Source organism: Aulonocara sp. 'chitande type north' Nkhata Bay, linkage group LG19 (assembly GCF_057382095.1).
Source record: "Aulonocara sp. 'chitande type north' Nkhata Bay isolate Kocher_YH1m ecotype deep benthic linkage group LG19, A_spYH_male_GT1.1, whole genome shotgun sequence".
In the NCBI taxonomy this organism is placed as follows: Eukaryota; Metazoa; Chordata; class Actinopteri; order Cichliformes; family Cichlidae; genus Aulonocara; species Aulonocara sp. 'chitande type north' Nkhata Bay.
Window position 1 is genome coordinate 15,229,083 of NC_141362.1, and position 18,202 is coordinate 15,247,284.

At 40.0% G+C, this 18,202-nt stretch overlaps 1 protein-coding gene across 1 annotated transcript in view; it reads right to left on the minus strand.

Annotated features, from left to right (window-relative positions):
- The window catches only part of lrfn5a (leucine rich repeat and fibronectin type III domain containing 5a), a 130,352-nt gene extending 120,892 nt beyond the window's left edge, over positions 1–9,460 (minus strand). Inside the window, exon 1 of the mRNA XM_086274198.1 lies at positions 8,467–9,460. The gene's annotated coding sequence lies outside the window, so the exon portion shown is untranslated. The remainder of the gene's footprint in view (positions 1–8,466) is intronic.
- Between the last annotated feature and the right edge of the window lie 8,742 nt (positions 9,461–18,202).

The window sequence follows — 18,202 nt, forward strand, 5'->3', positions numbered from 1 at the left end:
CGACGCATAGCGTTTTTTTAAAAAGCCGAGAAATGCGCCGTATTTGATAGCTTGCTGCGAGACCTCACACCGTGCACGTCGGGTGGGTTGCCAGTTATCGGACCCGGAGGAACATCCCCCAAAAACCCGAAGAATAGAGTCCTGCCCCCTAGCCCTGCCAGTGTAGCAGAAATGATGATGGCAGCAGCAGCCGTTCTTCTCTGCATGAGTAGCTTCATGTTGTTCGTGTGTAATTTACGTTGAGTAGGCTAACCACGTTATTACATTAATGCAGGTAAGGTGAACTAGCAAACATCGTCATAGCTACATGCGGCTGTCTTCTTGTTTGATGGCAGATACTCCCTTCACCCTGGCCAAAAAGGCTAAAATGACCAAAGAAAAAGTGGAAAACAGTTAAACATGAGAGGTTTTTGGACAAAGTTTGTGTTTTTCCCATTGATTAAGCACTGCTTCCAGCCAAGAGTGATACCATATATGCCACATAGCTGCAGAAAAGGCACACATTGTTATCTTTTTACAAAAAAAAACAGCTGAACATGAGAGGTTTTTGGACAAAGTTTGTGTTCTCCATTCTTTAAGCACCGGTTCGAGCACCGTTTAAGCACCGGCACCGTTTCAAAAGTACCGATTTGGCACCGGTATCGGATAAAACCTAAACGATACCCATCCCTAATCACGAGGATGGCTGTGTGCATGTGCGTTGCTTACCTGGGGAACACCTGGCGCAAGAATACCCTATGGAAAGAACGCAAAGTGGTAGAGGCAGTGTGATGCTCTGAGCAAAGTTCTGCTGGGAAACCTTGGGTCCTGCCATCCATGTGCATTTTACTTTGATATCTAATTCAACTGAATTCAATTCTATTCTATTCTATTCTAGTTATATAGCGCCAAATCAAAACAACAGTCGCCTGAAGGCGCTTTATACTGTAAGATAAAGACTCAATACAAAGAAAACAGAGAAAACCCCAACAATCATATGACCCCCTATGAGCAAACATTTTGGCAACAGTGGGAAGGAAAAACTCCCTTTCACCAGGAATAAACATCCACCAGAACCAGGTTCAGGGAGGGGCAGCCATCTGGGGGCGGTTGGGGGTGAGCGGATGAAGACGGGACAAAGACACGTACCACCTACCTAAGCATTGTTGCAGACCATGTACACCATTTCATGGAAAGATTACACCCTGGTGGCTGTGGTCTCATTCAGAAGGATAAAGAGCCCACTCACAAAGTAAAAATGGCTGAGAAATGGAGCACAGCAAAGAGTTTGTGGTGTTGACTCCAAACTACTCAGCTCTCAATCTAATCGAGCATCTGTGGGATGTGCTGGACAAACAAGTCCAATCCATGGAAGTCCCAGGGTCTGTTGCTAACATGTTGGTGCCAGATATGACTGCACATGTTCAGGGGTCTAGTGAAGGAGTGCTCCTGACAGGGCAGGGATGCTTTGGCACATAACGTGTTGTTCCCCAACACATGGGAGACCAACAGAATATTAGGTAGGTAGCCATAGCATTATGCCTGATCGGTCTATGTAAACCAGTGGAAATATAGCATATATCTGATCTTCAAGGTCCAATACAGCATATAGCATTTTATTCATTTTCTGAAATCTCCAACTTTCACAACCAGCTTTGTGAAAAGGGAGGAATATTCATAGTGGTTTTAACTTCCATCTTACTTGATAAGGTAACTGTGAAAGCACTCTTTTAGGGGAATGGCCTAGCAGAGACTTTTCCAACAAGTTTAAAAAAAAATACACCTAAAGTTAGGCCAGCAATGCAGTATTGTATACTGCAAAAGCTGATATTTAGGAATCCACCTTGATGAAAGCATTTACACAGAAAGGGGGATGAGGCTGTGGAGTAATTAACCACTTTAAACACTATTCTTTCAACACAGTGTGAGTAAGTGCTCTCAAATGTTGTCTTTGGCAATGGATTGTGGTCCCTGTTTAAATGCCAAGTGTTTGGTGTTGTTTGTTCACCTTTTGGCTACTCGTTTCATAATTCTATATCAAGCCAGTGTATACTTTTTTCAGGTAAGTGTGTTTTTGGATAACTTAAAAAAAAAAAACACAGTCTGCTGGGGAACTACACATGCTTCTAATTAAACAAAATATAGCATCACCATTTTCTGTGTTTCTGATGTGTATTCTATTGTGAAAAAAGTGGTACTGTCATGAAAGAAACTTTTCATACAAGAAGTTTTTTTTTTATGTAAGACACTGAAGTGACACTCCTGCATGGTACACAAGACATGACAGTTGGGGAGAACATACAAATACAAATTTGTAAAACAGGATTAGCAAAACAAACCATGCACACATTGTCTCAATGCTTTGTTATCGGAGGCTGAGGACTCACAGCCATCTAGAGTTGCACAAACTCAATTCTGTCAGCCGTTCTGTAGGCAGAGGATGGTGAGGTTGGAAATGGCTAATGCTCCATGGGAAATCATTAAGTCCAGGTAATATCTTACTGAACTGACATTAAAAATTACTTCCAAGGTGCTATAGGTCAGAAGATGTTATCAAATATCTGTGTCTCAGTCTTATCCTCTCGTCAATGTCTGGAGAAGAAATTTCATAATATTTTGAAAGGAAAATGCTACAAAGCATCCTGATTTATAAAATGTTCCACACACTTCACTATTGGGACTGGTTCAGAAAGCTACTATACCATAGGACTGTGCATAGGACTGTGTTAAGCTAATGCAGTGTTTTGCAGCGTGTGGTCCAGTTTCACAGATGGAGTGCATGTCTGCTGAAGTGTCCTGATAAAAACAGTTCTGCAATATTTGTAATTAGTCTTGTGTTGACAGTAAAAACAGTTATGCATATGCTAAAATGCTTGTGCTGCAACTTGGCAATTCTTTCACTGTATTCAAATTACTGAAAATGAGATTGCATGTGCTGGTTATTTAATTTATGTACTCTATTAGTTTACATAATTAGATGCATTTACTCCGGATAATGAACTTTATCACTAACTTTGTCATGTACATCAGGTTGATGGAGGCAAAATGCTGAAAATGCAGTTTCTAATTTTGAAAATACTCAGTAACAGAATCCACAAGGGTAAACTTAGTTCAGGAGTAAGAGCTTAGGGCTCACAATATCTAATCATCACAGGACCACAAAGGATGCTCTTTAACTTAGGAAGCAGAAAGTCATTTAAAATGAAGATTTAAAAATGCCCACTTAGTGAAGACACACACATTTCTCCAGACAGAAATGCTTTTGGAATTTTGGTTTTCACAGTTTTAAATTGCAGAGACATATCTTTGATAGGTGTCAGCAGAAGCCTGGAGCTGGGGGATTGGTCGTTCAACCAGAAATGACAGACTCAAGAGATTGTAAGCTGATTAAAGGTGATCAGCACGTTGGGAAATAAAACATTAGGGGTTTGTTATTAATCAATTTTTCCTGCATGATTTCAAATTTGTCTGTTTAATGTTTACAGCGTGTTAATGTTAATGTGTAACAGCCTGGTAATATTTAAGCCTACAAGAATGAATTAATGGTGCTCCTCCTTGGTAGCTAATCGTTTAAAGCTTTTAATTGTAGGATTTATTACATATGCATTCAACGAGAAATAACGAATTGTGCTTTCAGTATACAAAATTTTAGAAGAAGAGCGTTTAAATGAATCTCACAAGCGTGATTTACTAAATTCATGGCTCAGTATTTACTGTGTTGAATCTTTTTTTAAAAACAAGTCTTGTTTTTGCACTTGCTGGTGTTTTCAAAGATGGGGAACAATTGCTGGATAGATGCATAATCAGCACATATGGATGGCTTGAAGCTGTGAGCAAAGTGGCAAAACTTTACTTTTGTTCTGCAGCTCTTCACTAAATCATCGCCCTCATCACCCAAGTACATGAATGTGATTCACAGATTTACAATAACAGTAATTGGATTAATAAATGGATGGGTCAGAATCTGATTGTACTGTAATTGACGCCCTCCTATGGCTAAGTCCTGAGTTCCTCTGGAGCAGACAGATTTACCCAAAGAGCACAAACACTTAACACACAACCTCAAGCAATTTTTAACAGTTTACATTTAAATTCAAAAACAAATCAATTCTTCTTTAGCTGCCCCCTGGTCTTGGTTGAATGCTGGCTATTACATTACTTGCTTATAAATTACCACATTTTAAGTAGATCACAACTTTGCATTCCCATGTGAGTGGAATCACATTTTTCCAATGCTTCCCACTTAACAAATCTGGCCCATAGGTTAATGTGAATGTCTACTTAATCAGCCTGTACCTAATGCATATGTGTCATTCACAGTAGTAGACTGACAGATACACACACAGACACGGTAACAGTGCTGTAGGCACTGAGCCAGAAATCTGTATTGTGTCACATTCAGTTATCTGTGCTGCACACAGCTCATTATTGCCCAACATGCCTCACATCTGTCATGTCACACAGTCTTCATGCTCACACCATCATACACGCACAGCCAAACGTACACCCAAACACCCTCCCCACCGGCTTCCTAAAGCAGGATGCAGTGTCAGACACATCACAGGTGATTGTGAAGCAGCAGGTGTGTGGAAAAAGGTAGCATGGGGAGGGGTGGGGTGGCTAATGTGGGTGTGAACATTATGTAACTTACGTAAGAAAGAAAGAGACCATATGAGAAGAAAAATAGTACATATCTACTACAAACAAAGACTGTGTGTTGAAGCTGCACTTAAGAAGCTGATGAGATAACTTTACAAATCTATACAAATCTATTCAACAATAATTACAGACCTTGTAATGAGTTTCAATCAGGATCTTAACTAGAGCTACCAATCAGCCAAAGACTAATCCTGCCTTACAGAGAAAGACTATTAATTAAGTAACTTAGTAGCTAACTAGTTAACTGGTAAATTCTATATAGTTATTATTTATGGATTTGCTTTTGTTTCTAAGCAAATGGAGCAGTGAATTTTGTAGTTAAGATCTGAAATGCTAAATTTCTAAACTCAAACAGAAACCACTGAATTGGGTTAACATTCAGGAATTATGTATAATATTCTTCAAACAAACGATTGATGCATTGTAGGCAAATTTGTGGTTAATGTCAGAGTGAAAAAAAACAACAATATTTTGGTGAAATAAAAAAACAAAACAAAACAAAAAAAACATGGAAATATATGATATGGGAGGCACAGTTCCAACCCACACTCCCTCTGGCTTCCTCCAGCTGCTGTGTTATTTGTATATCAGCCGCTTTCCATAATAATTCACTTAATGGAAGCATATACACAAGAAATGAGGACCCAAATCAAATCGTGAGGCACATCATCGCTGATTGCAGATACATAGCTGAATGCACCTAATTAAACTTGACATGTTCTACTAAAATAAAGAGAACACCGACAGTCTCTGAGAAAAATGCTTAATTATGGGGCATATTAAGGGGCAATAAGACAGACACACTTCAGCGATAAGGTATTATCAGCGAAGATTAATGCAAACAAATGCCACGTGAGACTCCAATACCAATCAGAAAGAATAGCTCTAATTACATAATGAGAAACATCTCAACCAGTTAGGAAACAGTGACTCTGACACAGTCATACTGGCTTTTTAAGAGCTACTTTAAGATCTAATAAAAAGTCTTGACTGGGGGTTTACTTACTTCTGTGGTTTATGACAGAAAAGTCATTTAATAGATTATTTTCCACGCAGTATTTTTGACAACATACTGTAAGATAACAGGATCTCAGCTGCTTGTTTTTTACTGGAAGAAACGAGCTCAGTGAATGTCACCGGTCACTTTGTCTGACAGCTCTGAGCTGTCACTCATGCGTGCCTCAGCTGATAGTTTAGTGAACAACAGACAGAAGAATAGGGGTTTTTTTTGTTTGGTCCTCCAGACTCTGATGGCATTTTAAGAACATGTTGTTTCACTCGATAATGACCACACACTCATGCACACATAATTTCAGACAGCTGCAGAAGCATTCCAGATGTCACATCGTCAGGCCAGCTCCCTATAAGGCCTCCCTCTCCTCTGCTAATAGGAAATGTTCCCTAACATCTGTGGTCTCCATCCCTCTCCCTCTTTCTCTCACTATCTCCCCTGCTCTCTCTGTCTGTCTCTGAGCAGTAGAATAAATTGAATTAGAGCTCCACCACCCACTCTGCAGGATCCTGCAGCCCTCTGTCAGATAGCTAAACAGAGAGAGGAAAGAGAGAGGGAAAAAGTTGGAGACAGATAAACAGAGGGAAAAAAGATGGCCTTAATAAAGAATAAATAACAGCCTCACCACCTTGCTTTGGGGTTGTGGTAATGCAAGGTAAAGAATAATGCTTCTGAATCACACCTACGCCTGAGAGAAATTTCATAGACATCACCACACACAAAAGCATAAACCAAGCCTTACAAGCCCATCAGATGCTCATCAAATGCTATAAATTTTACACTGATGTAACCCAGGTAAATCAAACCTCAGCAACTATTCTGAAGTAGCTTTAATAGAAACTCATTCCAAGTCTTTCAAAATGAAAACTCAGTTTGTAACACACATGCAGTGTCATTTATCCAAAACCTAATGGCATGGTAAACCACTCCTTTCAGGCATAAAGAGGAGGCTAAACACAACTAAAATGGACCAAAAATCACCAGTTTCTCTCCTCGCTCATTCACCCACACTCTTTTTCTAGAGCAGGGGATGCATTTGCATAATGCCTCCATATCCACGGGCCATTAGCACCAGCACGAGTGGCTCGTGTGCATAAATTTATTGCCTTGATCAATCAATGCAAGCTACTGTACTGTACTAGTACAAACTGACGAAACGCCAATCCAGCAAAATGCAGAACCGTGGGAAAGACAAAAGAAGAAACCCCACAGACAGGGTAATGATGACATGGGAACAAATTTGGTTAGATTAGTAAAATTTTCTATGACAGGCATAATTAATTAAAAAAAAAATACACATAATTGGTGAATAATTTTCATTCTGCTTTAAATGAACCCCCTGAAAGGACATCTGTGGACAGGATTTTTTTTTTTTTGGAATGACAGCAACAAACAACAGCATATCCCATCATAAACGTTATTTTATTATTAGAGCCACTTTCATTGCAGCCATTTTGTGTGTGTTTTTTCTGTGTTTCATACATTATAATGCAGGAATGAGTCTCAGCCAAGGGATGGAGCACAATGCCAGCTCAAAACTGCTTTCATTTCTTTATACAAATACTTCCTGTGGGCTGGAGGGATATTCAACCTTCCAGCTACACACTGTCAAAAATGATACGTAAAACAAACATTAAACTTAACTGATGGTTTTTGAACTGCAGGCATGGATGACCATGTTTACATGGAGCGCCAGTGGACCACACTCCAGAGCTGAGCAAATATGTGTAAGGCTTGTGGTTTTGGCAGTTTGCTTCTGTTGTGTAAGCATATCTACTATCACCCTGTAGACTTTATATCTTTGTGGATGCCACATTTACAGCAGCCGAGCAGCTTTTGATGGGCCAGCACAGAATCTGCTCTGATGCAGAGTCAAGATCAGCGCAATGGGTTGAAAATGCAAGAAACCTTGAAATTAATCAATAAATGGATACAATTTCTTGTTATTTAGATATTGTACTTTTTATGTTGTGCACACAAACTATACTGGCCTATGCTATTCAGCGGTAGCGCCCCCCCTTTCGCTGTCTCACGCGTGCCAGCGCACGCAAACATACACAAAACATCCCTGTCATTATTTGAAACTGACAGACGGTGGATACTAAAGCTAAATCGTTGTGGTGTTCTAGTTACATTGTGTGTGGGTTTAATTGCTTTACGCACGCGCACAAACACTGATGCATGATTTAATTTTATTTATTTTCAGGTATCAGGTAAAGGTGTGGCGCGTACTGCACAAAAAGGCGTGCTGAAGTGCAGATACCTGCGCGCTTTAATAACCGCTGCATGGACATTTTAGTGGGTTTTCTTCTCGCTGGAGACGCACGTTGCGCGCACGCTCAAGTTGTTCATTCTTTCTGGTTGAGCTCGCGGGCTCGAACGCCTGCGTGCACACACACACACACACACACACACACGGAGAGAGCTGCTCAAAATGTAGGCTTTACCTCCACAGACTCACACAGAGCCTTTGTAACTTACGCCAGGTTTAATTTTGACCTTGCAATGTTCTCAGTGGTGGTTTTCTTTAATGCACTAGCCCCTTCTCTGTGCCCTCCAGCCACCTACCCAATGCTATCAAACTACACCCCCTCTGCCTCCTTCCCGCAGCATATCAGCATCCAGACTAAATGTCAGCGCACGGGAGTCTAGAAATAACTCTTTTACCCCTCAACAGACGACCATTCCCCGGCTCCAGCAGACCCAGGCACAGAGAAGGAAGAGTTGGAGGCATAGGTGGATAGATAGAGAGGGCAAGAGAAAGCCGAGCCTTCATTTTGTGCGTTAAACAAGAAATAAAAGAGTTTAAACTTTACCTCTTTCAAGGATAGGTTTTCTTCGTTCACCGGCTGTCAGCGCGCAATTATTTCTCCAAATCCCATTATTGCGAAGATAGTGGCAATTATAGTTGTAATTCCACACAAATATGCTCCAAATACGAAAATATGCCCCATATACGTATATATCGAAGTAAATGTGCGTAATATCCTTTGGCTGTCTGTAAATTCCGTTTAGGTTTATAGTTCAATCCGATCTTCCGGAGGGGTGCGTCCGTTTTGCATTCTCACAGCGCCCGACGACTACATCCTCCTCTTGTTCTCGCTCCTCTCTCTTTCACACTCTCCCCCGTCTTCTTCTCTCCCGGTTTCATCCCTCCATCCGCTTGGTAAGGGAAGAATCCGATCCGAGAGAAAACTGGAGTGATTCTCTCAGCCCTCCGCCCGTCTCATTCCTCTTCTCTGTCTTCCTTCTTTTTGTCTTCTATTTCTCGCCTGTTCTTCCGCTCCTTCTCCTCCCTCTTTCACCTAGGGCAGGTGAAACAGGGAGAATTCCGCTGCAAGGCAGAAAATATCCCAGGTAGGAAAAAAGGGGTGGAAAACTCAAATTAATCCAGAAAAATTCCGCGGGTTAGGGAGAGTTTGTTGGTTATTAAGCACTTAAAATCCAAACCAGTACATTTCCTGGCTTGTTCGACAAGCTTTTAATATCGAATTTGGGATTTTCTTTTTCACCCACTCCCTCCCGTTCTCTTTCTTGCTGTCCTCTCTCTCTCGCTCTCTCTCTCTTTCTGTCTCTGAGTCTCTCTTCCCGTCGCTCACCCTCTCTCAACTCTGTGGGTCTCTGCTGCAGTCAGGAGTTAAAGAGAAGAGGAAAATGTATAAAAGGGCAGAAAATGAAGCAGAATAAAAAGAGCAGTAACGTCCCGGCCAAGCTGCCGCCCGGTTACTCGCTCACTGAAAGCTTAACCTGCTTCGCGATCCTCTTCGCAGGTCGCTGCTCTGTTACCGTTAATCCCCGGAGCGTGTCAGGTCCGACAAGTGCCATGTTTCATCTGAGAGGAGAACATCGCTTCCTCATACAGATTTCAAAATAAAAGCAGCGAGTGGCGCTTTTCAAGTACTTTTTTAACCACATGGAACTGGTTTTTAGGATAAGGACAGAATCTGACAGTGTGACTGGATATAGGAACATTTATAAAATTGCACCACTGGTGTTACAGCTCTGTGGTCGGCATGAAGCTGGACACTCTGGTGACAGTGGCAGAGAAAAGGACATTAAAGAAACTGATGGACATTATGAACAATGCTGGGCATCCTCTGCACACGGCCATAAACAATCAGAAGAGTCTGTTCAGTGACAGGTTGCTTCTCCCCAAGACAAGAACTAACAGACTTAAAAACTCCTTTGTCCCACACGCCATCAAACTGTTTAACTCCTCCCTGGAGGGGAGAGGGAGGGGAAACAGGAGGACAAAGGAGGGGGGAACAACTAAGCTGTAGTGCCTCTTCACCTCACTGTACAATACCTTGTGCAATACTTTTTGTAAATAGTCAACAGTGCAATAGACCTCAATACTTGAAATGTGCAATTCACTTGTATTTTTATTTTTTATTCCTATTTATTCTATTTATCCCCTTTGTATATTTTATTTATATTTGTCTCTGTATTTATATGTGTGTGTGTGTGTGTGTGTGTGTGTGTGTGTGTGTGTGTGTGTGTGTGTGTGTGTGTGTGTGTGTGTGTATATATATATATAACAATTCTGTAACTGTAACTTCGGTCGTTGCTGTGCTTTTTGGAAGTCGAATTTCCCAGAGGAACCCACCCGAGGGATTAATAAAGTTCTATCTTATCTTATCTTATCTTATCTTATCTTATCTTATCTTATCTTACAGTGGCAGATGGCTGGAATACCATTTGAGGAATCTATCCGCCCATGCAAGTCTGCATGTCATTCAAAATGCATTCCAAAATTTCCCAAATTCCTAAAAGTCTTCACTTTTGAATGGTAATAGAATCCCCACCCCCCACCCCAGGCACCCTCCATACCATGAATGTGAAGTTTAATTTACATCCGCTCTTGATAAAGTAGTCATATAAAAATGTCTGAGGCTGCCCTTAAGTGTCTGATTGTCATTGTCTGCCCATAGAGGATCCCTTTGCTTCCACGATGTTCCTATGTAAACATGAATTCTGCTACCAATCACTTAATGAATCTTCCCAAGGGTTTACACCAGGGGTGTTAAAACTTTTTTCACTGAGGGCCACATACATAAAAATATAGGAGGGGCCGGGTCACTTACTAGAAATTAGGTATATAACCTTAACTTTAGTGTATTAAAGTTAGAAAAATCACTTAAAAGTGATCGAATATGTTATATTGTTGAATATAATTAAAGACAAAACTGCCTTCATCACAGCTTTCCATAAATGGAAATAGAAATTTATTGATTTATCCAGAAAAAGCTTTGGTAGCTCATTCTCAGAACAGCAGCCTCAGATTTCTTCTTAGAAGATTTACAGCACAGAGAAAAAACAATAAAGGGGAAAATGGGACGGGTACATTTCAAGCTTGTTATTTAAGTTATTAGGCTTAGCAACACACCTATTAACGTTCGTTTGAAACGGTTATCAACATTAACAGACTGAACTGGACTTAATAACAGGAGTGTATATAATTTTAGTAAATTATTCTGGTGAGTATCAGCTGTGCTGGGTATGTAAATCGGGCCATCCAGCTGCGGTGCTGATCGTACGCCACTCGTGCCAAAAATCCGGACAAATGTTACTTGATCAAGGAGCAAATCTGCATCAGATGAGAACAGCTGACTACGTGTGCGTGCGCTGTGCATATAAGAAAGTTGTGCGCAAAAGCAGGGTAGTGACAGAATTGATGCGCATTATTGATATTTGAAGCATGTGTACCTGCACATTAACACACGGGTACTGTGGAATATATTTTTTACTCACCTAAAGCGCTCATGCTCTCGTCCACTCCCCGCAAAAGAATTAGCAGCTGTGCGGTGTCTGTGGCATTGGTGCTCTCATCGCATGCGATGGAGTAAAAATCAAAAGCACAGCTTCATCAGACAGTTGCAGTTTAATGTTGGCTGACAAGTCTTCAGTGCGTCGCACAACTGTATCTCTGGACACGCTGACGTTGTTGAAGTCCTGCACTTTTTCCGGGCACATTATTTCGGTGACTTTAACGAGGCCGTGTTTTATGAAGTCTCCATCTGAAACAGGCTTGCCATGTCTTGCGATGAGTTGGGCGACCTCATAGCTGGCTATTGGAGCCTTTTCCTGGACAATTTGAGCACGAAAAAAATACTGTTGCTGACCCCGCAGGAGAGCTACCATTTGCTTTAATTTCTGCTCTCGCTCAGCACCAGTGTAGGATGCATAGGCCTGATGTTTGGTTTCATAATGAGGTCGTACATTATACTCTTTCATAACTGCCACAGTTTCAGTGCAGATCAAACAGACACACTTCCCCTTGAATTCTTTGAAGAAATATTCACTCTCCCACCGTGTCTGAAATTTTCTGCATTCACTTTCTACCTTTCGCTTCTTTGGTTCTGCCATGTTTAGTAACTTGGGGTACATTTCTTCTGTGATTGTCCTTTTTGGTGGAGCAACTGCCTTGATCAACAGTAGTTTCCCCTGGTGTTAAAACTAAGAAGTGCAATACTCTAGTAAAAGTTGAAGTGCGGGCCATATTCTATTCTATTTATAAAATTACTTGTGGGCCAATTAAAAATGGACCGCGGGCCGGAGTAAGTTGTTTGGACACCCCTGGTTTACACAATAAACCAGGCTGTTGTGGAGAACTGCGCCAACAAGCTTATAAAGACATAAATAGATACTGAACAGAACTGAGTTCTGTCCCATTTTCAAATGTTACCCTTGGGAAAATTCATTGCCCACCCTGCTTTAAGGGGACTGCAGACTATGCAATGCAGAGAACTGAGGGTTATCTTTAGCCAACGTGGGCCAATTAACAAACGCATTAAGTCAATTAAACTAAAATAATCTGTTTAATATGGTAAATTAATTTTAACTTGTATTTAAACAAAATGCTATCAATTTAAGAGAGAGCAAAAGAGAGCCTGGTAGGTGTGATTGTTAGTTTCTAACCATAATATTCAACAACGTTAACGCTGATGACCAGAGTACCAGAATACGTTGTGTATGAAATTGTTGCGCTTTTATTCTGAAATAAAACGACTATACTTCCGGAATACTCACCGATAACCCTGTGGTATTTTACAATGCTCAGAACAGGTGCGTGGAAGTTCTTATTTGAAACATTTTTATTCCATGTGTGGAGCGCACGAACATATATTTTTCTCCTCTTTATCAAAATTATTTTTCTTGTCTATGCCTCCCTCTCCCGTGCCAGTTAGTCTTGACGGTGGTCGTCAATCTGTTCTGGCTCAAATATGCATCACCTGTCATGTTGTCATTCAACTCACTTTCTCCTTGTTCCTATGTCTCTATGTGACAGATGGTTGTGGCTTAAAGAAAAGAAAGAAGTGAGTAATCAAGTGACCCCTCTCTGGGTTGATAAGCAGAACACTGAGAAAATAAGGACATGGAGGGGAGAGGTGAAGCTGCTGACAGAGATTAGAGAATTTATACAGTTTGAAGTGGATCTTCTCTGATTTTTATGTACCCACTTCACAGTCGACATGATGTTCTGAGACAAGTGGATATGTAGTCTGAGAACATGATCCAGACTGCAAAGCGTCACATACCTTAAATATATTAAAGCTGTTAAGGCTAGGTTGCAGGGATATCAGATTCAGTGGTTCACAGGGGATCCGCTCAGATGTATGGGGTCTTATCAGCTCTCCATTCCACAAAAGCCAAAATTTAAGATATGGCTTTTCTGCAGGACACTGATAAGAAATGGTGGTGGTCCATGGAATCAGAGACTGGGTGGTCTATGGTTAGGATTGCTGGAGCAGAAAGGAAATAATAAAAAAATAAATAAAAAGCAGTGAGCACTTTCAGTTTTCTGTGTAGCTTTGCCATACAGTCAAGATGTCATTACTGACTAATGGATTCTCTCATTTTGTAATCATTAATGTTTAATTAATCAGTGGGCTAGTCTTTCCAAATCATCAACAGGGTTGCTGGGTTAGGTGCCTTGAAGGCTAATGAGTTTTCATTTAACCTGGCATGTTCCATAATAAGTTGTCTACTTAGTCTCTATTGGCCATGCTAAATTTGCATGGTGAATGAGCGATAACCCAAAATGTTGTGCAAATGTATCTTTTTCTATGTGATTTACTTGTTAAAGAGTTGTAAAGCTGTTATGAGTGAACACTGCTGTAGTCTATTAAAAAAATGCTGAATTGGAATGTCCTGTTGGACGGAAGTCATATCTGAGGAATTAAATAAGGTCATTTTCCTGTTATGACTCAAATAGCACTTAAGAACTGCTGATGTCAGCTACACTAACTACTTTACATCCCCACAGAATGTCAGCTTAATAGAGCTGAATGTTTACCGTTACATGTATGACCTCAGTGCCACAAACTGACTGGCCGTGACAATAAATGGACAAAGTCTAACCTTCAGGCTACTGCTGCTGCCAATCAGTTTATTGATTAGCTCTTAACATATGTTAAAATCAGTGAGACATTGTCAGCTGGCTGATGGGATTGCTCCCTGCTGAAATCACAATCCATTTGTTAGCCAAGAGCCCACAAATGTGTGAAATCAACAATCGATTAACCATTTGAAACCTAATCAGACTCATCTACTACGGCATTTTTAAAATTCATGATAATCTATGCAGTGATGGCATAGATCCCGAAGTGTCACTTTGTTGTGGTTAGGTTAACTTTATGAGTATAATCAAATGAATGCTAACACCTTCAGATAAAATTCCCACTTAGTTTTGTACAAGGATAATATATACACATTTATGGTCCTGACAAACACATCATCGTGACTTTAATCCTTTGGCTGTCCCTCTAGATGGTGGTGATGTTGTTATTTTCATTAATCACCATGGGACATGGTTTATGAGTGAATTTGGATAAAGTAGGACAAATTTTGACAAATGTCCTGTCAAATTATAGACAGTACTTCTTTTCTTTTTTTTAATCTTCTGTCATTTTTATTTGAAACTAAAATCAGTCCTACCTGCAGTTTCATATATAATAAGGAAAGTCACTGACCGATCCTCTTGACACTCTGAGCCAGAAAAGCAGAGACTTCCAGTAGTGCCGATCAGTGCATTGATTGTATGATCATCCGGGGACCATGTTGGAAACAGTGGTAAGACGGAAATAATTGGATGGCTAGATAAAAATCCGCTCACTGAGACTTGGATCAGTGATCACAGAGGTAGACATCCAGTAACCAATTGAAGATAAGGTCTGATGTGGTGTGAGGCAGTGTAAAGCAGCTGTAGTTCAGTGATATTTGTATTATCAGAATCAGAATACTTTATTGATCCCTGGGGGATCAATAAAGTATTCTGATTCTGATTCTGATTATTCTGTATCACCTCAGAACATTTACTTTACAGATATAGCCTTTTAGAACAGTCCAAGCTGTTGTAGCTGTCAGCGTAGACTCTTGAGATAATCTCTTAAATTCTCTTCATTTACCAGAATGTGACTTGGTCACACATTATTTTCATAGAACTGGCTGTAACTGAAGCTACAAAAATCCCCAGGACAAGTACTGTTTGTGTCATCCTCGATCCACTGGAGCAAAACCTGGTGATGGGAGCACAAAAGCACTGTAAGTATCAACATAAGCTGCCGAAGCTTTAGCCTTCTGTCACTATGGATCAAGCTATTGATTAGCTGTTATGGCTTTTGCAGATGGCAGCAGGTAATACTGACTGCAATCCGTTTGCACACAGATGAGATGAGTGGTCAAGGGTGTAGGCCTACCTACTCACGAATGACCCAATCTAGGATTTTTTTCTTTTAATCTTTTATATATTTATTTATTTATTAAAAATAAAAGAAAAACAATTAGAGCATGCATAATGATCTCACTAGATGCCCTGCTCAAGGCAACAGGAAAAAGGACTTGTACTAATGTACACCAATGGACAAAACTAATCAAACTAAAACTTTCCAATCATTACAACGTATGTACTATACAACATGAATATTAAGCATTTTAACAAAAAGCTACTGTACTGTATATGTTAGCTTTAGTAAAAAAGCAAAACAAAACAAAAAAAACCCAATAGATCACAAACTGCATGTCTAATTGCACACGGGGAAACACATTTTGTATCTCGGCAGCTTTCAGCTTACTGCTGTTTACGGCTTTTTATAAGACAGAAAACTTTGATCAGTTTAGTTGCTCTTGCAGGAAGTTATTTCCTTCCTGCACATAAAATACTTAAAAGCAGTGGTGGTGTGAGTTTTGTGAGTATGCTTTTCATCCATTGTAAATGACATTCTGTAGGCATACAATGTGCAACACCCAATAAAAGAAAATTTTGGGAGAGTGGTATTTCATCGAGAAAGGATGATTACAGTAGCAGGAAATGGGAGCTGAGGATCACGAGGGGAGAAACTGGCAGATGAATCAAATGAAAGTGTAATGTTCCCGCTTCCTGCAGGTTTGGTATCATCTCTAAGCGCATCTTAAGCTATAGTGGTGCAGGGAAATGGTTCTTAAGCTTAGGAGGACTGATAACACAGATTTTTTGATCGTCTCAGCCCTGGGATGCTTTTGGAATCAGACCGCTGAAATTTTCAGTAATTTGAAAACTTAAACAGTATTTTATCCCTATTATAATTATATAGGTGAATATAGGATATCCTACTATAAAGAAAATAGGATTAGATCCTGTGTTTCTGATCAGTCTTGTAAAGTTACTTATTACCAGGTTATAACTATGATTGAATCTTGTTTGTAAATGATAAAAGTGCAGCATAACCTTCACATAATACAGTTGATCCAGTGAACATAAATTCACCGTACTGCAGGGGATTTATGTGAAAATTTCAAGCTGGTTGGTATCATGTAATTGGATCATTGTGTGCCAAATTTAGAAAGCGAACACAACCAAAAGCTGGAAGTGTTCCTGTTAAACACCAGAGTTAATTGACACAATGAAGCCTGAATTATACAGGTGAGTGTGTCCACATATTCACTCTATTATACATATCAGGAATATAAGTTACAAGGATAGAATTTTAAACAAATGTTACACTTAAGGATTCATTTTGAAATTCCTCTGCAGGGTCCTGTTGACCACATTGCTTCATTCAGTTCCGAAGCCATAATGCTTTGATGGTAGTACATAACACTACTAAGAAATAATGTAATTATTTGTGACATTATTAAATGTTCTGATAATTAACTGCAACTTGCAAGAACAAAAAAGAAATATACTTTGACGACTTCAGGCTGCATATTATTAATACAGAAAGCAGACTAATGAGTAATCCCCTGCCTGCCCTTTTTTTATTCTGTTGTGGAACTTGAATTAATGAGAGTTCACCCTCATTAAATTCAGTATAGCTGCTAAAACTGGAGGTAATTTAAGCATCTTGTACAATATGCCAGCGCAGACAGACAGCCCTGCTGTGCAAAGAAGTTAGCAGTCAAAAAAAAAAGGCAGCAGAGCCATTTCAGGCTGTTAGATCAGAGCTTTTCAATACAGTGGATAGTGCTAGAGTCACAACAAGACTGCATTGATGCTCTTATTAAGTGAACGACACCAGTACTTGCCTGAATTTTATTACTTATAATGAGATCAAAAGTAAGTTGTTTTGATATTTACTACATTTTTAAACAAGCCAGAGAGCTTTGATCAAAGAGCTCAACTATTTCAGCACAATGCAGGGACTCAGTCAGCTGGTTCTGCAGTCTTAGATGCCTCAGCATTAGTGAAACAGTGAACCGAACCCCACAAGTAAAAAAACAAACAAAAAAACAACAACCCTATTTTATACAGTTAACATTACTGTGTCCACAGTATGTGGTTTCTTTTTGGTCTATACTTTCACTGACAGTATATTCCAATATACTATGTTATTGCTATTATTTGAAAGGGGATCGTGGCTCAAGAGTTGGGAGTTCGCCTTGTAATCGGAAGGTTGCTGGTTCGAGCCCCAGCTTGGACAGCCTCGGTCGTTGTGTCCTTGGGCAAGACACTTCACCCGTTGCCTACTGGTGGTGGTCAGAGGGCCTGGTGGCGCCAGTGTCCGGCAGCCTCGCCTCTGTCAGTGCGCCCCAGGGTGGCTGTGGCTACAATGTAGCTTACCATCACCAGTGTGTGAATGTGTGCGTGAATGGGTGGATGACTGGATATGTAAAGCGCTTTGGGGTCCTTAGGGACTAGTAAAGCGCTATATAAATACAGGCCATTTACCATTTACCATATAAAAGAATAATTTAAAAAGGAAAACAATTTAGCGTATGTGAGCACAGACCAACCTGCTTAAAAACATGGTGGAAGACAGGTTAATGGGAACTATAAAATACAATTAAATAAAACTATTACATGGTTACAAAGAGCACAGTATAGACAGTGCCCTATACAAACAATCTGGAAACATAAATACACACACGTGTATATATGCACACGCATATATACATATACACACATACATATTATATATATGCACACACACATATCTATCCATGTATCTATCTATATATATATATAGGTGTGTGTGTGTGTGCGTGTGTGTGTAACTAGACTTGATGTATATTATGTAAGGTGTGGCTATACAAATATATGTACAACTCTGTGTATATAAGTTTATGGACAGGCAT